The following is a 24,628-nucleotide window of genomic DNA, read 5'->3' as shown; positions in this document are numbered from 1 at the left end:
ATAAATAAATAAAAAGCAAAAAAAAAAAAAAATAGAACTCATACATAGTAAGTGCTTAGTGAATTCTCATTGACCTGAATTAAATGGAAGCTCCCCTGTTGTCTATAAGAGAGTGAATTTGCTCTCATAATGCTTGTAGACACAATTCCGAAAGTTATTTGGGTGATGACCCAAATCAAATTCTAAACAAGAGACTACAAAGAAATATAGGAGGGTTGCTAGACATGTATTTTCTATTCAAATGGCAGGAAGAAGCATCTGCCTGAAGTCAATGTAATGGTGAGGTATGTAACAGACAAACTACAAGAAGCAGACACAGGACCTATGAACCTAGTAGGCTATTCACTTCAGCTCAGTCGCTCAGTCGTGTCCGACTCTTTGCGACCCCATGAATCGCAGCACGCCAGGCCTCCCTGTCCATCACCAACTCCTGGAGTTCACTCAGACTCATGTCCATCGAGTCAGTGAGGCCATCCAGCCATCTCATCCTCTGTTGGCCCCTTCTCCTCCTGCCCCCAATCCCTCCCAGCATCAGAGTCTTTTCCAATGAGTCAACTCTTCACATGAGGTGGCCAAAGTACTGGAGTTTCAGCTTTAGCATCATTCCCTCCAAAGAAATCCCAGGGCTGATCTCCTTCAGAGTGGACTGGTTGGATCTCCTTGCAGTCCAGGGGACTCTCAAGAGTCTTCTCCAACACCACATTTCAAAAGCATCAATTCTTTGGCACTCAGCTTTCTTCACAGTCCAACTCTCACATCCATACATGACCAGTGGAAAAACCATAGCCTTGACTAGAGGGACCTTTGTTGGCACACTAATGTCTCTGCTTAGTATATGTCAAACATACCCTTGTGTCATTTACTAAGTGTATGTTCCTACATATCATCGTGGCTCCTAAGTGCCTTTCCCTGAATACCACGATTCATAATTCATGACAAAGACCTATCAAGGTTAAACTGTTTGCCTTCAAAGCAAATGGGAATACAGTAAGTTTGGTTCTGTTCCAGGCATCACTGCTTACTTTTCATGTGGCTGATATGAGACACTCAGCCACTCTGAACCTTAGTTTCTTCATCTAGGGGAATAGACTTTTCAGTTATAATCAAATGGGTGGTGAGAGAGAAGTGGAGTAGCAAATGTGAAAGTGCTTTGTAGGCAATAAAACTTCAATTACATCTCTCCATTCTGGACCATTCCTCTAATCATCAGATTTGGACTTCCAGCTGCTTTCTGCCTGTTTCCATGTGGATGTCGCCCAAGTATCTCATATTAGTATGTTTGATACTGATTTCCAAGTTCCCACTCACAGTGAGTTTTACTCAACTTTCCCACTGAATCTGCTTAATTACTTAACAATTCTTCCCATCCCTCATCTCCTATTTCCAATCTACCAGCTAGTCCAAGCCACTGTCTTGACCCTGTTCTGTTCTTTCCATCTCCTTTGCCTCCCTCTCAATTCAAGCCATCTTGATCACTCTCCTGGACCATTGCACAGGCATCCTAGGTGGTCCCTCTCTTTTCTAGCTTGTATTCCCACCACAGACTCTCTTTACAACAGATAAGATGATCTTTTTAAAACATCAAGCCATTTATGTCACTTCTTCTCTTCAAAAGCCTACAATGACTTCTTACTATACTTAAAATCTAAACTCCTTCCCAAGGTGTCTCAGGCCCTGTGGCACCAGGGTCCTGCCTGCCTCACTTGCCAAGTCTCCACTCCCCCCACCCCACCCCCACCGCATTCACTGGGCTCCAGCCAGCAGCCTCCCTGCGGCTTCTTCTACCTGCCAGGCTCAGCCCTTCCTAATCAGGGTTTCTGGACCATGGAAGGGAGCTCACTCTCTCTGGGATAGGCTAGGACAAGGAATGGAATAATCCACTCAATGGAACCTGGTCCTTTCCCTGAAAACCATGGTTCTCGTCCTTATAAAGGAAACTATTCAAGGGCAAATAATTAAACTCAGAGGCCAATTCTCACCACCCTCCTCTGGGCTTGACTGAGAACCACAGGGAGCAAAATAGTCTCTTTGATATTCCTGGGTAGTCAAATTGTACTTTCTACTTCATCTATCTGCACTGCCTTAATTATTTTTCAATATTTTACATTTTTTTTTTATTTAAGCTTTACTTGGAAGTATTACACATACATCCAGAGGAGCACACAAATCATATCTACAGAACTGGGTAAATTTTCTCTGATGGACACACCCTTGTCACCAGTAAGAAGCAGAGCATTCCAGGCACCCCTGAAACCCAGACCAGCAACTGCCAGTACACACCCCACACCCCACCAAGGTGACCACAATGCCAATGCCGTTCTCTAATAGGATGGGCTAAATTCGCCTGTCCCAAACTTTATATATATGGAATCATCATTCAGTATGAAATATGGAAACAGCAGCTTTCATTTAACATTATTTTTCAAATTTATAATCAGATGAAAACTATTCCCAGCATTATTTGCAAAATTGCCAAGATATGGAAGCAATCTAAATATCCAGCAACAGATGAATGAATAAATAAGATGTGGTACATGTGCACAATGGGGTGCTACTCAGCCATGAAAAAGAATGAAATTTTGCCATTCACAGAAACATAGATGGACTTGGAGGATATTATGCTAGGTGAAATAAGTTAGACAAAGACAAATACTATATGATATCACTTATATGTAGAATCTAAAAAATATAGCAAACTGGTGAATAGAGCAAAATGAAGCAGATTCACACATATAGAGAACATACTAGTGGTTACTAGAGAAGAGAAGAAAGATGGGCCATACTCAGGTAGGGGACTAAGGGGTATAAACTACTATGTATAAAATAAGCTAAAAGAATCTATTGTACAGCACAGGAATATTGTACATATTTTATAATAACTCTAAATAGGGTGTAATTTTTAAAAATTATGAATCACTATATTGTTCACCTGTAATGGGCTTCCCTGGTGGTCCAGTTGTAAAGAATATACTTGCCAATGCAGGAGACATGGGTTCAATTCCTGGGTTGGGACGATCACCTAGAAATGGAAATGACAACCTACTCCAGTATTCTTGCCTAGAAAATCCCATGGACAGAGGAGTCTTACAGGCTGCAGTCTATGGGATCACGAAAAGAGTGGGTCATGACTTAGCCACTAAGACAACAACAATTTATATAATATTCCATATCAACTGTACTTCAATTAAAAAGAAATACTATCTGAGTGACTGGTTATATTCTCTGCAGCCAAAGATGGAGAAGCTCTATACAGTCAGCAAAAACAAGACCAGGAGCTGACTGTGGCTTAGATCATGGACACCTTATTGCAAAATTCAGACTTAAACTGAAGAAAATAGGGAAAACCACTAGTCCATTCAGGTATGACCTAAATAAAATCCCTTATGATTACACAGTGGAAGTGACAAATAGATTCAAGGGATTAGATCTGATAGACAGAGTGCCTGAAGAACTATGGACAGAGGTTCAAACCACTGTACAGGAGGTGGTGATCAAAACCATCCCCAAGAACAAGAAATGCAAAAAGGCAAAATGGTTGTCTGATGAGGCCTTACAAACAAAAAAGAAGAGAAGTAAAAGGCAAAGGAGAAAAGGAAAGATATACCCATCTGAATGCAGAGTTCCAAAGAATAGAAGGTGAGATAAGAAAGCCTTCTTAAGGGACCAATGCAAAGAAATAGAGGAAAACAACAGAATGGGAAAGACTAGAGAGCTCTTCAAGAAAATTAGAGATATTAAGGGAACATTTCATGCAAAGATGCAGACAATAAAGGACAGAAATGCTATTAACCTAACAGAAGCAGAAGACATTAAGAAGAGGTGGCAAGGATACACAGAACTATACAAAAAAGATCATGACCCAGACAAGCATGATTGTATGATCACTCACATAGAGCCAGACGTATTGGAGTGTAAAGTCAAGTGGGCTTTAGAGACCATCACTATGAACAAATCTAGTGGAGGTGATGGAATTCCAGCTGAACTCTTTCAAATCCTAAAAGATGATGCTATGAAAGTGCTGCACTCAATATGCCAGCAAATTTGGAAATCTCAGCAGCGGCCACAGGACTGGAAAAGGTCAGTTTTCATTCGAATCCCAAAGAAGGCAATGCCAAAGGATGTTCAAACTACAACACAGCTGCACTCATTTCGCATGCTAGCAAAGTAATGATCAAAATTCTTCAAGCTAGGCTTAACCAGTATGTGAAATCAAATTGGCAACATCCGTTGGATCATAGAAAAAGCAAGAGAATTCCAGAAGAACAACTATTTCTGCTTCAATAACTATGCTAGCCTTTCACTGTATGGATCACAACAAACTGTAGAAAATTCTTGAAGAGATGGAAATACCAGACCACCTTACCTGCTTCCTGAGAAACCTATATGCAAGTCAGGAAGCAACAGTTAGAACTGGACATGGAACAACAGACTGGTTCCAAACTGGGAAAGGAGTACGTCAAGGCTGTATATTTTCATGCTGCTTGTTTAATTTATATGCAGAGTACATCATGCAAAATGCCAGGGTGGATGAAGCACAAGCTGGAATCAAAATTGCTGGAAGAAATATCAATAACCTCAGAAATGCATAAGACACCACCCTTATGGCAGAAAGTGAAGAGGAACTACAGAGCCTCTTGATGAAGGTGAAAGAGGAGAGTCAAAAAGCTGACTTAAAACTCAACATTCAAAAAACAAAGATCATGGCATCTGGTCCCATTACCTCATGGCGAATAGATGGGAAAACAGTGGAAACAGTTACAGACTTCATTTTCTTGTGCTCTGAAATCACTGCAGATAGTGACTGCAGCCATGAAAATAAAAGATATTTGCTCCTTGGAAGAAAAGTTATGACCAAACTAGACAGCATATTAAAAAGCAGAGACATTATCTGGCCAACAAAGGTTTGTCTGGTCAAAGCTATGGTTTTCCAGTAGTCATGTATGGATGTGAGATCTGGACCATAAAGAAGGCTGAGCACCAAAGAACTGATGTTTTTGAACTGTGGTTTTGGAGAAGACTCTTGAGAGTCCCTTGGACTGCAAGGAGATCAAACCAGTCAATTCTAAAGGAAATCAATCATGAATATTCATTGGAAGGACTAATGTTGAAGCTGAAGCTCCAATTCTTAGGCCACCTGATGCAAAGAGCTAACTCACTGGAAAAGACCCTGATACTGGGAAAGATTGGAGGCAGGAGCAGAGAGGACAACAGAGGATGTGTTGGTTGGACGCTATCACCAACCTAATGGACATGAGTTTGAGCAAGCTCTGGGAGATGGTGAAGTGCAGGAAAGCCTGGTGTGCTGAAGTCCATGGGGTTGCAAAGAGTTGGATATGACTGAGAGACTGAACAACACAACTCTGGTAAAGGGACAGTGACTCCTCACAGGGGGCTTGGACGACTGCTTATACATCCCCTCTCTGCCTTATATCTCTTTGCTTCTCTACCTGGCAGCCTCTCTGCCCAGGATGCCTTTCCGACTTTATGCTCTCATCTGGTGCACATCCAAGTCCCTATTTAGTCAGCAGCTCCTCTAGAGTCCAGTCCTTTCACCTCTGGGCTTCCATCTCACAGTTCCTGTGATTGATTCCTACATCTCTGTGCTGCTCACACTGTGGTGTCCTGACTGTTACAAGTTCACCTAGGCCACAGCGGATGACTGACTCAGAGACAGGAAACTGATTTGTGTCCCCAGCACTGTGACCCACAAAAGATATATAATAGTCCATGCTTGTGGAACTTAACTCATTGAATTAGAGCAAGGTAGCAATGATATCTACAAGACCAACTCATGTAAGACCAACTTACAACTAAATGTAAGACCAGAAACTATAAAACTCTTAGAGGAAAACATAGGCAGAACACTCAATGGCATAAATCAAAGCAAGATCCTCTATGACCCTCCTCCTACCCTAATGGAAATAAAAACAAAAGTAAACAAGTAGGACCTGGTTAAACGTAAGCTTTTGCACAGCAAAAGGAACTGTAAGCAAGGTGAAAAGACAACCCTCAGAATGGGAGAAAACAATAGCAAGTGAAACAACTGACAAAGGATTAATTTCCAACATATACAAGCAGCTCATACAACTCAATACCAGAAAAACAAACAACCCAATCAAAAAGCGGGAAAAAGACCTAAACAGACATTTCTCTAAAGAAGACAAGCAGATGGCTAACAAACACATGAAAAGATGCTCAATATCACTCATTATTAGAGAATTGCAAATCAAAACTACAAAGAGATAGCACCTCACACCGATTAGAATGGCCCTCATCAGAAAGTCTACAAACAATAAATGCTGGAGAGGGTGTGGAGAAAAGGCAATTGTCTTGCACTGTTAGTGGGAGTGTAAATTGATACAGCCACTATGGAAGACGGTATGGAGATTCCTTAAAAAACTAGGAATAAAACCACCATATGACCCAGCAATCCCACTCCTAGGCATATACCCTGAGGAAACCTAAATTGAAAGAGACACATGTATCCCATTATCCATTGCAACACTATTTACAATAGCTAGAACATGGAAGCAACCTAGATGTCCGTTGACAGATGAATGGATAAAGAAGTTGTGGCACCTCTACACAATGGAATATTACTCAGCCGTAAAATGGAACACATTTGAGTCAGTTCTGATGAACCTAGAACCTATTATACAGAGTGAAGTGAGTCAAAAAGAGAAATACCATATTCTAATACATATAGATGGAATCTAGAAAAATGGTACTGAAGAATTTATTTACAGGGCAGCAATGGAGAAACAGAGAATAGACTCATGGACATGGGGAGAGGGGAGGAGAGGGTGAGATGTATGGAAAGAGTAAGAAGAAAAAAAAAGACCAATTCAAATATAGCTCAAGTCTTAGCTTATTAGAAAAGTTGCTGATTGTTAAAACTTTGGAGATGTGTTCAATACTCACTGGAGGTAAGGCAATGCTTCAGTAACAGCTTCTATTAATTTCTCCCTGGCCAGCAGAACTGAAAATGGTTGAATCAATTAACTCCACATGTTATTATTATACATGTGTGTGTACCAAATATTGTGCTAGACATGAAGAAGTCAAAGAGTGAAGGGAAGGTAACAGACTTTCTTTGTAGAGTTGTTTTAAGAATTAAATATGACACCATAGAGAGCACGGTGCTTGATCACAGCAGACACTCCATCAGCACTTCCCCTCCTTTCTTCCCAGCACCAGGCATGTGCTGGAAGAATGGTGTGCCCCTGGTGTCTAAAGAGCCTGGTATGAGCCCTGGGCATATATCTGGGTATCCTAAGCCCTGATATGAATTAGTGCAAATAACAGTAGGAGTAACTGACCTCATTAGTCTCTTGGGAATTCCTTCTGGGATTGCCTTACCAGAGTCCCCATAGTCTGACTGTCTGTTTCTGAACCCTTCCTTGAAAGCTTGATCATGGACCTCCTCCCTGAGTGTGTGTTGTGCATATACATATGTGTGTGTGTGTGTGTGTGTGTGTGTTAGCCATTCAGTCATGTCTGACTCTTTATGACCCCATAGACTGTATGTAGCCTGCCAGGCTCCTCTGTCCATGGAATTCTGTAGGCAGGAATACTAGAGTGAGTAGCCATTACCTTATCCAGGGAGTCTTCCTGACCCAGGGATCAAACCTGGATCTCCCACATTGAAGGCAGATTCTTTACCATCTGCGTCACCCCGTATTCTCCAGATTGCCCATTTCCTTCCCTCCTGCTGTTTGTCCTGTCTTCAGTCTGCACCTCTGGGGAAAGGTGTCATGTCTTGTGGATGGAACATCATTTCATTGCTCAGAGAGACCTGTGTTGGGGTTTTCCTCTGCTTGTTAGGGCTGGGTTCCCTTCATGAGTGGATTGATTGCCCTAAGCTCAGTTTCCTCCTCTGTGTATGGTCCTGCTAGGCTTGTTGTAAATAGAGAAACAATGAACATAGGTAAAACTCCTCGAGTTGAATCAGAAGAGGACCTAACTATGCTTAGGACCTAATATAACTATGTTATGCTTTGGAAGACGGTAAACCTAGACAGCATATTAAAAAGCAGAGACATCGCTTTGCCAACAAAGGTCCATCTAGTCAAGGCTATGGTTTTTCCAGTGGCCCTGTATGGATGTGAGAGTTGGACTGTGAAGAAAGCTGAGCACCGAAGAATTGATGCTTTTGAACTGTGGTGTTGGAGAAGACTCTTGAGAGTCCCTTAGACTGCAAGGAGATCCAACCAGTCCATTCTAAAGGAGATCAGCCCTGGGTGTTCATTGGAAGGACTGATGTTGAAGCTGAAACTCCAATACTTTGGCCACCTCATGTGAAGAGTTGACTCATTGGAAAAGACTCTGATGCTGGGAGGGATTGAGGGCAGGAGGAAAAGGGGACGACAGAGGATGAGATGGCTGGATGGCATCACCAACTTGATGGACATGAGTTTGAGTGAACTCCGGGAATTGGTGATGGACAGGGAGGCCTGGAGTGCTGTGATTCATGGGGTCACAGAGAGTCAGACACGACTGAGCAACTGAACTGAACTGAACTGAACTGAAACAAAAGGAGGCTTTGATAGTGGTAAAGAGCATGGTGTTTGTAAGGAAATACTCATGGGGTTGAATCCCATTTCTGTCATTTTGGGCAAATCACTTTTCTTCTTTAAGTCCACCTTATTGTAAAGGGTTGTTGTAAAGATACATGTGATGACGTGTATGGAGTAAGAATTTAGTAAGTGCTGTCTCTGCATCAGCATGGTCATTATTTTGGATTCACATGAAGTCTCAATTTCCCATCACCCTTGGGCACCAGCTCCTAGGAACTGATAAGATACCTCTGCCGTCCAACCAGCTCCCCATTCTTGGCCTTGGTTTCCTCCTTCCACATCCTCACATTCCAGAGGTATGTTGCAGCTTGGCTTGGTTGAATTTTAACAGTCAGAGTTGCAAATGACAGATAAAGGTCCTGTCACATTATGGAGAAATGGCACATCATTTGTCTCATTCCCACCAATACTTTGAATTGTGCAGGGGAAGAAGGTAGAAGAGGAGGGTGTAAATAATAATGCAAAGTCCCCGAAATTAATGAGGTAATGGGTGAGCACATTTCCATCCCAGTGAGTTGGGGTCATGTTCCTGAGAAGCAGCAACAAAGAGGAGTAGCTGATGAAACAAGCTGAAAGTGGAAATCAGGCAAACAGGCTGAATAAATCAATGTCCAGTTGAGTCTTATTTGTGGCAATTACTTCTCAGAGCCTCCGGTCCCCAGTGCCCCATGTGTGGGCTACAGATGCTCGTTTAGCTGCCTGGAGGTTGACATCCTAATGGTTTCCTTCCCACATTAAAAATGGAGATCTGTTTCAAAATTCATATATGTCGTTACTGGTTCCATCCACATCTTGCCATTCAAAGAAATGGAGTAAGAAGAAAGTCAGAGATGAGGGAGGGTATGCTGCTGTGGGGGGAAGGGTAGCTACCCTGGGAGTCAGCTTTCAGCCCAGCGGTCTGGTTTCATCTTTACTAGCTGTGCGACCAAGGGCAGGACACACCACTCATCTGAGTCAAAAGAAAAATGGATTTCATCATCCCTGCCCATTTGTTCTTTCTGTCATTTGTATCTCATATGGTTGTTAAAGTGTTTCCTGTCCATCACACAGTGAATGAGGCATGTTGGCAGGTACTACTGAGCATGAGGGGATAAGAGGACAACTACGTACCAGAGCTGTACTAAGCACTTGGCTTATATTAACCCTTCTAATCCTCATGTCTACACCACTATCAGGTATTAGCCTCATGATCTCATTTTTATATAGGGGGAAACTGAGGCATAAAGAATTTAAGTTACCTGTTACTGGTAAGTAACGGAGCTAAGATTTGGAGGCAGGCTCATCTGATTCTGGAATCTGTTTTACTCTCATAGACAGATGACCTCTGAAAAAGCTTTGAGCAAAGGAAACCAGGCTCTTAAGATATGTGGCAATCGAAGGGCCCAGGACTGAGGCTGTTGAGGTCCTTTCTGCTTCTCAGCTGCCCTGAGCAGAGCCAATTTGGGAAACCTCTGGTGATTCTAAAACAGCATTTGTATATATTTAACTTTGTGAGGATTTTGGCTATTTAGCCATTGGAAGTCTTGGGAATGCTGGTTGTCTGAGGTTTCCCAGCTCATCCCTCTCAGTTCCCCTCTATCCCATCAGAAAACCTGTGGACTCCCAACAGTCCAGCCAGCATTGTGCTGTGCTTCTTTGACATTCGTAGGGCTTGTGGGCTCTGGGGATTCGACCTCACTGGAGGCCAAGGAGAACTCGAGGGAAAAATGAGTCTTGGTGACAGGAACCTCTCCTAGCTCAGTATGAGAGGGCATCTCCCAAGAGGAAGGAATTCAGGTTTCTTAAATACCTTCCATGTGCCAGGAATTATATATACATAGTCATCTGTGAGGAGAAGGAAATGGCAACCCACTCCAGTATTCTTGCCTGGAGAATTCCATGGACAGAGAAGGCTGGCAGGTTACATACCGTCTATGGGGTTGCAAGAGTCGGACACAACTGCGCCACTAAGCACACACGCACGGTCATCTGTGATAATAAAATCCCCCACCCGAGATGCATTTCATTGGAAGGAAATGAAGCTCAGAGAGGTTAAGCAACTTGCCCAAGATGACACAGCCACAGAGTGAGTGAGGGCTTAGAAGTGGATCCCAGGCTTGTGTGATGGCAAACACTCTGAGCTTTTCGCTGTGGCATCCTGCCTCTTCTTGGGTAACCTCGGGGCTCTTCTTCCCTCCCGCTGAGTCTGGATAGGGGCAAGCTTTTGGTTTTCTCACTGCACTGCCTGCAACACTGAAATGGGCCAGTCGCCTCACATATTCACTCCCTGTAGGGCATCTTTGGGGCTTCCCAGGTGGCACTAGTGATAAGGAACCCTCATGCCAAAACAGAAGACATGAGACGTAGGTTTGATCCCTGGGTCAGGAAGATCCCCTGAAGGTGGAAAAGGCAACCGACTCCAGTATTCTGGCCTGGAGAATCCCATAGACAGAGGAGCCTGGCGGGCTATAGCCTGTAGGGTCGCAGAGTCGGACATGACTGAAGTGACTTAGCATGCATGCAGCCAGGATATCTTCATTTTTAACACAGATGAGTCTCTTCTGGGTGGAACTGGACTTGTAAGTATTCACCTGGCCCCAAGCTCAGTGGGACAGCAGAATTGTCAGTTTTCTCTCATATTAGCTACTTAACTGCAATCTCAGGAATGAAAGGACAAGCAAATGCTACCCACCAGATGCTCCAGGCATGCAGTCGCATCCCAAGTATACTTGTTATCTTTGCGGTCTTTTTTTTTCCTCGCCATTACTAACCTCAGTGTTTCTGTGCACAGAAATCTGTCTGCTTTGGAGAGGACACTTCACAGCACTCCCCATTCCCTCCCCCAGCTCTTTCACTGGCAAATTAAAACTTCTCTCTCAGCACCAGCAGAGGCAGCAGGCATCTTATATAAATGGTAATTAGTGCAGCCTCACTAAAGACCTGGTGGGACAGACAAGGCATCTCTTTTTCTGAACTGAGTGCGCTTCGTGTTTGTTTGGGCCTTTTTTAAGTTGCTTATTGCACTCTGCCATATAGATTTCATTTTTTCATTCATTCATTCATTTAGAAAAGTTTCATAGTACATTGAAAGGAGTACATGCCTTGCCTTAATTTTTTAAAATATTTGTTTTTATTATTACTTATTTGGTTGTGTCAGGTCTTATTTGCAGCACACGGGATCTTTCATTGCATCTTGTGAGCTCTCCAGTTGTGACATGCCAGCTCAGTTGCTCCATGGTATGTGGGGATATTAGTTCCATGACCAGGGATCAAACCTAGGTCCGCTGCATTGCAAGAAAGATTATTATTATTTTTTAAAGAAACTCTCCGTTTTCTGTCCACTGAATCTCCGTTTTAAGAGTTTGTGGAAGAACAGCTGAAGGCCGCTCGGTGTTTGTTCCTGCTCACCCAGTGGCCTGAGCAGTGGGAGCTGCAGACCAGTCCTCAGTCTTGCGTGGCCGGCTGAGCGCTCCAGTCATCAGTGGGGACCTGCTGAATACGCGCAGGAAGACCTGCACACCTGTAGATAGGTAGCAGTGAACTGCAGAGCTGGGGCAGTCCATTCACCCTGAAATTCCTCCTTGGTCACAGCTCTCTCAGCTGCAAGCAATGCAGATTCTTAACCTCTGGCATACCAGGGAAGTCCCTGCCTTGACTTTAGATATAGCCCAGTTGGAATCCTGGGATTCTCAGCTCTGGTCTTCGAACAATATACTTCTCCTTTCTGAACCTCATTTCTATAAGGGAACCAATGTATATATGTGCTGCATGTTTAGTTACTCAGTAGTGTCTGACTCTATGCTGTCCCATGGATTGTAGCTGGCCAGGCTCCTCTGCCCACGGAATTTTCCAGGCGAGAATACTGGAGTGGGTTGCCATTTCCTACTCCAGGATTTCTTCCCAATCCAGGGATGAAACCTGTGTCTCTTGTGTCTTCTGCATTGCAGGTGGATTCTTTTTTATTTTTATTTTTTTCAGGTGGATTCTTTACCACTAGCACCACCTGGGAATCAATGTTGTTGTTCAGCTGCTAAGTCGTATCTGACTGTGATTCCATTCAACATTGTAGTGGAGTTGAATGGGATCAGGTCAACAGAATGAATCATGTAAAAGGTAAACCAAAATCTCCCAAAACAAATGTAACTGTGAGTTCCCATTATAGAAAATAAAATCCATATATACCTGTGTGGCTGGATGGAATTGTCTGCTGGAAGGAGCTGGAGTTCCCATTATTTGAAGATCATCCTCTAAACCAACTTGTTTTGAATGGGTCCAGAGGGAAAACCATGGCAAGGAGATGGAAGCTCCAGAAAGACAGATATTAGTTCCACTAACAAAATATTTTGTAATAACCAGAGTCAGAGGTGATGTTGAACAGTTCCTGCATGGGATCTGCAGGTAGAAAACCTGATGTGGAACCTTAACTCTACCTCTCACAAGCTGAGTGGCCTAGATAGATTGCTTTAAACTCTGATCTTCAGTATCCTTATCTATGAGTTACAGATAATAATAGTAACCATCTCATGAAATTTTTGGTTAGTATTAAATAAGGTCATGCATGTAAAGCCCAGTGTGTAGCATAGAGTAAATATTCAATAAATGGTAGTTAAGTGCAACATGAATAATAATAATAGGCATTTGGAGGTACTAAGCTCCCTGCAGAGCCCTGGAGAGAATGTGGCTTTGGACTCAACCTCAGGATATGGCTTTGGAAGATGACATCCTGATGAAGTCACAAATAGAAACTTTCAGAATTTGGGTGTGTCACCTCTGTGGACCCTATTCCACACTGGAAAGGAGAATGACCCATCAGAGAACACATGGTCCTCTGCCAGGGAGACTGCAGAAAAGGTGGGGTGGAAGGCAGACTAGGGATTTCCTTCCCGTCCCCCTCTTTCAATGTCCAGACTTCCTTGGGAGTTGTACCGCAATCAGAGTACAGCTTGATACATCCTATATGGGTCTCAGTGCCAAGCACGAGGGCTGCTGCCCACAAATACATATGATTAACTGGTGTCAGTTTGACCAAGCTGGTTAGTCTCTGAGCCTCAGTTTCCTCATCTATAAAAAGGGATAACAAACCCTACCTAACAGCACTGTTGGAGTACCACATGTATGTATATGTTACGTTTGCAGATACATGGGAGTTACATTTGTAGATGGATGGGATTCCCTGAACCCCAACTGCCTCCCCAACCCATGCAGTCTCTGGTCTGTGGCTTAACACCCTCTCTGACCACACTGAGCACCCTGGGTCACATGCAGCATTTGAGTCTCTGAGCTGATGCTGCAAATGAGGAATACTGGCCACATTCACCCAGTCTTTTGAAATTACTAATTTCCATTTAGTACACTTATTAAGCACATGTTGTGTTTCAGGCACAATGGTAGGTAGTAGAGTATGGGGATAAGTATCCTGTATCCTCTGCCATCCTGTAAAGGAGTTCAACTAATAAACATGAAAACTGTAATGCGAATGTCGTTATTTCCATATTACAGATGCAGAAACAAAGACTTAGAGAGATACAAAGATACTAAAGCACAGTTCCAATCCAGTTTCTACTCTGCCTCCTCTAGCTCTGCCCTGAAAGCTGGAGTTTCCAAAACCCTTCTCCTGAACTATATGCTCTCCAAGTTGGACAACTGCATTGGGGAAGAAAAGAAAGAGACAGGGAGGGAGTAGACAAAGAACAGAGAGATGCAATTTAACTGACTTACGGACCCTTTTAAGCAACTGACCTTCATGCTTTTCACAAAACCTCTTGAGCTAATAGCATGTTGGGGTTCCCAAATTATTAACATCTAGTTGGAAAATGTGTTTCTCAAATGCAAAGTAAAAGTACCTTGCCTCCAAACTCTAAGATCTCATTAAATGAGCTAATTCACCTACTGCTTAATTTGCTGGAAGCCCTATGAGTAATTAGGCTGCTGACATCTTCCAAAATTATATTCTTAATTGTTGCATTCTTTTGCATCACAATGAAGCTGCCCAGCCTTCCTCCTTGAGAGCCTTCCTCCTTTCCCTGCCAGAGCTCAATGCTGGAACCAGAGTGAGTTTGCATTTAGCACACTACCATCCAGAACGTAATTAGTGGGAAATATTAATTAGAAACACAAGACCACCCTGGAGATCCAGCAGAATATTTGAAGCAATGGATTTAGTAGTTTTCATGTTTTTTTTTTCTTTCTTTTCTCACGCTGGTCCTGAGCCCTGAAATCCTGCAGCTATTATTTCACCAGGGTGAGCTCCTATTTTTTGATATTGTTTGCAACAATTTATAAGTGTTTACTGGAGCGGTGCTGCCTGGCTTTGGCTGGTAACCCACAATACTATATTTCATTCTTGATATGTTGCATCCATTTGTCATGCTAAGTGTGTGCGTATGTGTTTGTGTGTGTGTGTGCGTGTGTATTTTTGTACTTTAGGAAACAGCAGCATTTTCCTTACTGTTCATTACATAAATAGCAGTATTCCGAGGAAAATGTCCACCAAGCCATTTCCCAGAGAACCACCACAAACACTTTTTTTTTTTTTTTTGCAGTAACTAGACTCCCTAATTGCTTTGAATGTACTTTAGTACTTTACTGGGGATGGCTTTGAGGTAATTATGAAAGAATAAGGAGGCTTCTGCAAGGAGAATTTAGGAAGAAGATGCCTAGGAGACCTTCTAAGTTTTTATATGAGCAAGCCTCTACTTGCTGAATAGTGACAGTGGTCGCCCTTCCACCGGGAATTATGAGGGCTGGGGTGCTCTGTGCTGGCTCTTATTTTGCTATGACAAGTTCTGCTGTGCTCTCACTGCCTTGCTCTTTCATTGCCTGGGAACCTCTGTTACTCTTGCTGTCCAGGCAGCTGGAGGGCTGTTTGGCATTCGAGTTTGTAATTTGGAAGGCAGTTCTGTGCCCAGGCTGCGCTCTCCTCCTCTACTCTGTTCAGTGAGCTCACTGGCTGCCTGGGATTCTCATTCTTCAATGCCCAGAATATGTTGGCCAGATTCCTCCCCACCCCAACCCCATCCCCTGAATTTTTCAAAGTGGCTTTAAGAGATTGCTCCTGTGTTTGGGAAGGTCCCTTTCTGGTTGTTATTCCACCACAAGCTTTCTGCATGGGTTCAAACTAGTCTTTGAAGTCCTCAAGACTTCTCTTTTCATGTAATATGTTAAAGGTCCAGGCTGTTCTCAGTTACAAATTGTAGTTCAGTTCAATTCAGTCACTCAGTTGTGTCCGACTCTTTGCAACCCCATGAACTGCAGCACGCCAGGCCTCCCTGTCCATCACCAACTCCCGGAGTTCACCCAAACCCATGTCCATGAAGTCGGTGATGCCATCCAACCATCTCATTCTCTGTCGTCCCCTTCTCCTCCTGCCCTCAATCCCTCCCAGCATCAGGGTCTTTTCAAATGAGTCAGCTCTTCGCATCAGGTGGCCAAAGTATTGGGAGTTTCAGCTTCAACATCAGTCCTTCCAATGAACACCCAGGGCTGATCTCCTTTAGGATGGACTGGTTGGATGTCCTTGCAGTCCAAGGGACTCTCAAGAGTCTTCTCCAACACCACAGTTCAGAAGCATCAAGAAGGTGTGAAATCTGACTCAGAAATCCGACTCAGATAGATTGAGCATTTGAGGACTTATCTCTCTGTCTGCATTCTGCTTTCGTAACAGAGAAAAACCAATGACCTAACTAAGAGAATGGGCAGGACACTTCAGGGCACAATGAAAGAACTGAGGTTTGGATTCAAACAGACTTGGCTGCAAACCAGCTTCACAAATTAAAAGCTCTTCAGCCTCAGGACCCTCTCCATCTCTGAGCTTCCATCTCCAAATCCTGGCAAAGCAGGGCTTCCTACCTGAAGCCCAGCTGCAGAAATTAAGTGAGAAAATGTTGGTAAAAGGTATGAAGACAATGCCTGGCAGACACAAGGCTTTCAAGAAAGGTTACCTCCCATCCCATACTCTGCTCCATCCTCTTTGAGGGAGGAGATAGCATAATTAAAGTCATTAAAGAGTGGAATTTTGAGAAGGCTTTGGAAATGGAGGGATGGTTTACTAGGGCCTTGGATGGTGTACTGGGATTCAGTTGGTGAGGTGGTAACAGAAGGGCCGCAACCTGGAGTCCGCTGCTTGTTCTGGGGACAATGGGAGCAATGAATACTCATATCAGGGCAGTGGCCAGAGTTAGGGTTGGCATGGCAAGCTTAGGCAAGACCTCGAGAACCTTGAATATCAGTCCAAGAAACTTGAACTTAACTTGTAGGTAAATTGATTCCATCAACATTTGCTCCGACTCATGATTTCAGGGAAGTTACTTGATCAGATTTATATTTTAAGAACATCTTTGGGTAAAGGCAACTAGGGAACAAGACTGGACAGAGAGTCAACTATTAGGTAAAGTCAAAATGATCTAGGCAAGATAGGAGAAAGTGCTGACTTTGAATTCAGAAAATAAAGACACTGTAGCTGTAATAGTAGTACATATATTTTAGGGCGGGCCCAACAGAGGCATTAATCAATTTCTACACATAGGAGGGGAAAGGGAAAATGTTTTGGAGAACTGACATGTTCTCAGATGAGTGAAATGAGACTCAGCTGGGTCAATCAACCTATCAACATTATGCAGATAGAAAGTGAAAGTGTTGCAGTTAAAGTCAAGTATAGTCAGACCCGTGTATTTCCAAAAATGGTTCAGACAGTGAAGAATTTGTCTGCAATGCAGGAGATCCAGGTTTGATCCCTAGGTTAGGAAGATCCCCTGGAGAAGGAAATAGCAACGTACTCCAGTATTCTTGCCTAGAGAATTTCATGGACAGAGGAGCCAGGTAGGCTACAGTCTATGGGATTGGAAAGAGTTGGACACAACTGACCAATTAACATACACACATAGTCAGACCCTAAATCCCACTCCGCTTTACTACCTGTCAAGGCATCCTAGAGGAAGTAGCCTTTCAGCTGAACCTTGAAGAAGACACAGTCTTTCTCCAGATAGACAATGATGGGTGAAGAGAATTCCAGGGAGAATGGCCTGAGCCAAGGCATTGCATGGTGAAGGTCTGTGGTCCCTTTAAGAATGTGCAAATCTGCCTTCAGAGAGATGTATGCACTGGAATTGGTACTCAGTTACTGAGTGTTTACTGTGTGCCTAGTATTATCCTCAGCACTCAACATTTACTGAATGTTTCAATCTTACCTGTAGTTTCTATGTAGACACTTATCCTACTTTAGGGTGCCCACTTTAGAGAGAATCAAGCTGGAAACACAAAGCCCTTAAGTGGATTACCCAGATTCCTAGAGCTAGTAAGAGACAGAGCCAGACTTTCACCTAAGATGCCGTGGCCCAAGAGTTCTTAACGATTTTGCAACCTGGCCTTTTACTTACAGTGTGAAGGCTAGGAGCCATTCTTCCGTGGCACCAAAGTGGAAGGAAACAGTGGAATCTATTTGTTTTTTCGTCCCCCAAAAAGTTATGGATGCCTTTGATGAAGATAGAAATGAAGCAGGGTGACCTGGATAGCGTTGTATCTTTTATAATGAGTATGACAATAATAATGATGGAACCCATTCCTAGAACCATGCTGCTGACCAGCCACCATGTGGGATTCTCTCTCTCCTGTGCAAACCTCAAACAAAATGAAGATTGACTGGCATATAGGATGCTGGTGTGGAAAGTGTGAAAGTAGAGTGTTAGCTGCTCAGTAGCATCCAATCTTTTATGACCCCAAGGACTGTAGCCTGCCAGGCTCTTCTGTCTATGGAATTTTCCAGGCAAGAATACTGGAGTGGGTTGCCACGCCATTATCCAGGGGATCTTCCCCATCTAGGCCTCCCACATGGCAGGCAGATTCTTTACCATCTGAGCCACCAGGGAAGCCCAAAGCTGGTGCGGAAACAGAGGGGAAACATGTGCATTGTTAACCATGCTAGACAATGTTGACCTCATCTTTAGGGCAGTGGGGAGCACAGGAAGTCAGTCACTGATAAAATTCTGTAGACTTGAAACTCCATCTCTGGTGATAGTTTGGGAGAGGAAAGGGAAATTGATTAGGGAGTGTTAAGAAGTCAGAGGCAGCTCATGGTAATTCAGACTTCCTACCCTGGAAAGGGCCTGGCCTAAAACAGTGGCAGTGGGAATGAAGAGAAGGGAATGAACTCAGAGTCAACAGGACTTAGTGTCAAGTTGCATGTGAAGAGTGAGGGAAAGAGGCTTTAGGGGTGGCGCCTGACTTTCTATCCTATCTCACTCTAATCCACTCAAATACTTGCTTTCTTGCTTGAATGGAAAACTATCTTTCTATAAAGAAGTGTATCTCATGTTGGGGCCAGGAGCAATATGCTTGTTTTCTCTTTCCTAAGCAGAGAAAGCTAAAAGTGTCACTTAGTGATATGCACAAGTAATAAAATCCAGATTCCCTCCTCCCCCTTCCCGCTTAAGGAGAAAAATTATTTTGCTCATAACATTGATGAGCTTGATGAATGTTCGGATATCATCCAAAGCACCAACCGCCCAGGCGCTGGGGAAATTATTAATATTTTACTGGTGGCCTAGGTTGAGCAAACACAATAAAAACAGGCCCAGTGTCATTGCGCGTTGGAAAAGCAGATGGCAGTCGGAAGCAAAGCTGCATCCGGCAGTTTGAAATTTCAAATTACATCAATTTGAAGCTTTGCTCATGCCTCAGGCAAGATTTCCCCTCAAATGAAGGAGACAGGGGGAGGCGAACCCTTTATTCCTGTGCTCATTGGCAGTAGCTGCTGATTTTCTGCAATATCTATGATGCTGTGACCTGAGAGATGAGAAGGAGATGGGTTACTTCTTGTTGCAAGTTCCAGAGTATGATCCAGGGGAGTGAAAAACAAGAGAAGTCCTTGGGTTCCTAGTATCTCATTAACCCAGACCCCATGGTTTGGAGCATATCATTTCAAGACTATAAGGACCTCTCTCTGGGGGGGCTTGGTGCTCTCTGACTTGGTCTTGCTAAGAAGTGGCCCCAACTTGCCCAGGTCAGGAATTACCAGTGACACAAATGAAGCAAAGAAATCCATGATGTTAGCAGTGTGATGGTTCTCAGAACTTTTATGACTATGAGAGTAGATAAGAACGTAATGGTGATTGTCTTTGGAGTCCTTAAACTTGTCCACATGTTCAGTTTTGAAGACTGGCTAGCTTGGCTTCTGTTTCTCAGTGCCTTTATTTCTTTTTTCTGGAAACCAGCAGCATGAGTTCATGCAGATGAGTGGTTCTTAAGTTTGGCTGGTTAATCATCTCAGGAAATGGAAGGCAGCTTATAATAGTACATTTATTAGAGATTTCAATATCGTGAGTTTGGGATCTCATTCTCAGTTGTATTCTTAGGGACCAGCACAGGTCTTGAGCCATGATAAGCAGTGACATTTACTTGTTGCAAAAACAAATAAAGTGAGTAACATGCAGGTCCCTGTACAAACCATATATTCAATATATTCTTGCATATTTTGTTCCCATACCGCAAATACTTTTTTTTTTCATTCCCTCCTCCCAACCTATATAACTTCTATCCTTGGGATATACACTTTAGATCATACAAAGTGTTATAGGAGATAATTCAAAAATTTATTAGAAATGATTGAGAAACCATATTAAAAGGGTTTAAAGTAGGAAAGTGACATAATCCCATTTGTTGTCATTGTTGTTTTTCAGTTGCTAAGTCATGTCCGACTCTTTGTGACCCCATGGACTGTGGCACGCCAGGCCTCCCTGTCCTTCACTGTCTCCTGGAATTTTCTCATTCATGTCCATTGAGGCAGTGATCTTCATAATCCTATTAAGGATTTTAAAGACCACTATGGATATTGTCAGAAACCATAGGGAAATAAGAAAGACAGCAGAGAGACTGGAGGCTAATTTAGTCATCTGGGAAGCATGTGGCAGTGAATTGAGGTGGACGGTTGCAGGGAGGTGGAGAGAAGTGAACGGATTGGGATGTTTTGCAGGTAGATATTGCAAGACTTGTTCATAGACTAAGGAGGTTTGAAGGGAAGAGAGATTGCGTATAACACCTGGATTTTGCTCCAGGAATTGGTGATGGACAGGGATGCCTGGCATGCTGCAGTCCATGGGGTCATAAAGAGTTAGGCACAACTGAGCAACTGAACTGAACTGAGGTGAATGGTAGAATAGTGACGTGATTTTCTAGGGTATTTATGAGGGGGCCATTTCAGGGAGGTGTGTTTATTGTATAGAAGGGCTTGTGCACTTAAAGATGATGTACATGTGTAGAATATGTATTGAGGAGAGGTATATTGTATTGTATATTGTACTAGTTTCCTGTAACTGCTGTAACAAATTGCAACAAGTTTTTAGGCTTTAAAACCACAAAAATATATTCTCTTGACAGTTTTCAAGGCCTCAAGTCTGAAATCAGTTTCACTGGGTGGGAATCAGGGTGTTGGCTGGTCTGCAGCGTGCTGGAGGCTTAGGGGTGTGCTCCTTGTCTCTCGGCTTCTAGCAGCTGGTGGCATTCCTTGCCTTGTGGCTGCATCATTCCAGTTTTCAAGGCCAGCACCTTCCCTCTGCTCTGTCTTTATATCATGTTGGTGTGTGTGTGTGTGTGTGTGTGTGTGTGTGTGTGAAGTCTCCCTCTTCTTCCATTTTATTGGGATTTATGTCATTGCATTTAGGGTCCATATAGATAATCTAAGCACAAGCTGGAATCAAGATTGCTGGGAGAAATATCAATAACCTCAGATATGCAGATGACACCACCCTTATGGCAGAAAGTGAAGAGGAACTAAAAAGCCTCTTGATGAAACTGAAAGAGGAGAGTGAAAAAGTTGGCTTAAAGCTCAACATTCAGGAAACGAAGATCATGGCATCTGGTCCCATCACTTCATGGGAAATAGGTGGGGAAACAGTGGAAACAGTGTCAGACTTTATTTTTTGTGGCTCCAAAATCACTGCAGATGGTGACTGCAACCATGAAATTAAAAGACGCTTCCTCCTTGGAAGGAAAGTTATGACCAACCTAGATAGCATGTTGAAAAGCAGAGACATTACTTTGCCAACAAAGGTCCGTCTAGTCAAGGCTATGGTTTTTCCAGTGGTCATGTATGGATGTGAAGGTTGGACTGTGAAGAAAGCTGAGTGCCGAAGAATTGATGCTTTTGAACTGTGGTGTTGGAGAAGACTCTTGAGAGTCCCTTGGACTGCAAGGAGATCCAACCAGTCCATTCTGAAGGAGATCAACCCTGGGATTTCTTTGGAAGGAATGACGCTAAAGCTGAAACTCCAATACTTTGGCCACCTCATGTGAAGAGTTGACTCATTGGAAAAGACTCTGATGCTGGGAGGGATTGGGGGCAGGAGTAGAAGGGGAGGACAGAGGATGAGATGGCTGGATGGCCTCACTGACTCAATGGATGTGAGTTTGAGTGAACCCTGGGGGTTGGTGATGGACAGGGAGGCCTGGCGTGCTGCGATTCATGGGGTCGCAAAGAGTTGGACATGACTAAGTGACTGAACTGAACTAGATAATCCAATATAATCTTCCTATCTCAAAATCTTTTAACTTAATCACATCTGTAGAGACCCTTCCCCCTGCCCCCGCCCCCCCAAAAAAACAAAACATTTACAGATTCCAGAAAGTAGAGCCTGTGTACTTTGGGGTTCATATCATACAGAGAAGAGTACAAACGATAGGAATGGTTTCTGAAAGTATAGTCTTCAGAGAGAGTACAGATTATAGATTCATGGTGTGTGTGTGTACAGGTCACATGTGCACATGCTGTCTAGGACTGTATATGAAGGCCTGGCCCTCTGTGTATGGTATATACCTTTTCTTTCCTATGTTCCTGCATCAGGAGACTAGCAGTCACATGGTTACTGTTCAGAAAGTGTTTATAAACATCATAGATCTTTCTTGCTTTCCCTACAAATCAAGGTTACTGTTATATCTTCAGGCTATCCCAAGAGGAAGCCTTCTATTTTGACTATATAACTGTTTATGCTTACTTATAACCTTTGGGTATCTAATTTGACTTTGAAAATAGATTTGTTTCCCAACATCTAAGCTTAGAAGCCACCCCCTTTAAAGTAAAAAAAATAATGTGCTGCCCCCTGCTACCATAAGAAGAGTTATATGTGCTTAGTGTCCATTGATCAAGAACTATACACTAACAAGAAGTTAATATGAATTTGCTTACACTCTAAAATATATGTATACTTTATTAATTAATCCCAGTGTCATCTACCTACATTTTAAAATGCTACTATCTGGATGCACAGGGCATTTACAGGTGATAAGTGATGCTTAGGACATATTATAGTAGAAATGGGATACACAACTTATTGTCCCACAGATCCAATTTGATGAGCAGATGTGTTTGGATTGACTAGCAGGTTATTATTATTGTATACAAAGCATAACACCTTTGGTGGGACAAGCATTCTCCTATGGATTCTGGTCCCACCATTCGCAATTTTACTAAACCTACCAGCTCCATCCCTTTATAACTCGCATGGCCCTTGAAGATATTTGATTTGTCATCCCAGGTATAAAAATGATTTACACCTTTGACAGAATGCAGCTATCTACAGTTGGTACTATTTTATATCTCTGACTTCATTTCAGCCTCATAATCCCCCCACCGCTAAGTACCACTCTTTGGTAGAGATGGATAGCGTCATTTCCTAAGATGAGTTAATTGAGACTCAACAGCTTTATCTCCTTGCCCAGTGTCACCCAGATCATAACTAGACTTGCCCGGGCTGGAATCTCGGCCTCTTGACTCCTAGAAAGATGTTCTCTTTTCCTCACGCTATACTGTCTTCTTTGTAATTTGCCTGAACTCTGGACAAACCAGCTGTTACTGCGAGTGGATAGCCATCAAAATCAAATCTGAGCAAATAGTGGTAAACAGCTGAACTTCAAAAAAGCAAGGGAGGAAATCTGTTCAATTTCTGTTCAAGACACTTGTAAGTGGAGATAGGTAACGTACAAGGAAACAGATAGGGAGTTGGTAAACAGTAGAAAAATTCTATCCACGCCATGAGTAAATCAGAGATTGCTGAAGGCAGAGAGCAAAGAATAGTATAAAAAAATACAACTGAAGAAGCCAGAAGATCTAAGCCTTTACTTGCTTGTATCTAGACAGAATCACCTCTCACAGTATCTGTTCTGTTTTGTTTTTCATCTTTAAATAGCGATGATCATATAATACCCACTTTTTGGGGTTGCCATCATGAAGATCAAACAGAATCACGGAGGCAGAAATGTTCTGAAATCATACAGTGAATAACTCTATGGTCTAAAGCCCAGGAGGCTTTCAGATAACTTTTTTTTTCTCCATGGGGAATTAATTTTCAATATATATATAGTCACTGAAGATTTTCTTGTTGCTCATAGAAAATTGTGGGTTTCTTGGAAGGCCCTGGATGTCTATGGCAGACCTCAAGGACACCAATGATTTGAAAATTGCATAGTGAGTTTCCCTAAAGACCATTGGGCCAGACATCTAATATATCCAAATTCCTGATGGATAAAGAATTGTAAATGTTTACTTTACTTTAGGTTCTGGGAGGTTTGATTTGAAACTGAATGACTGTCTTGGTCCATTCAAGCTGCTACAACAGACTACCACAGACTGGGTGGCCTAAACAACAAACCTTTATGTATCGTAGTTCTGGAGGCTGAGCAGTTCAAGATCAAGGCACTGGCAGATTCAGTGTCTGGCGAAGCGCCACTTCCTGGTTCACAGATGGTTCATTGCACTATGTCCTCAACAAGTCTGACGGGCTGATGGATCTCTGTGAGTGAGATCTCTGCCCTCATGACCTAGTTACTTCCCAAAGGCCCCACTTCCTAATACCAATCACAATGGGAATGAGACTTCAACATATGGGGATACAAATATTCAGTCTATAGCAGTGATTATGTGCTCTGGATTTGAAAGGACTGTATTTCTTGTTCATACTGAGGAAGCTCCAGTATCTTCTGGGTAGTCTATTGGTTTTAGCTGAAATGCTTTCCAAAGTTAACAGATATCCAGTAAGACCATGTTCCTAAAGTGCATGGATATCCTTTTTTCATGCTCTGGTTTCTAG

This window comes from Ovis canadensis, chromosome 1 (assembly GCF_042477335.2).
Source record: "Ovis canadensis isolate MfBH-ARS-UI-01 breed Bighorn chromosome 1, ARS-UI_OviCan_v2, whole genome shotgun sequence".
Lineage (NCBI taxonomy): Eukaryota > Metazoa > Chordata > Mammalia > Artiodactyla > Bovidae > Ovis > Ovis canadensis.
Note: the sequence above shows the minus strand (reverse complement) of the source record.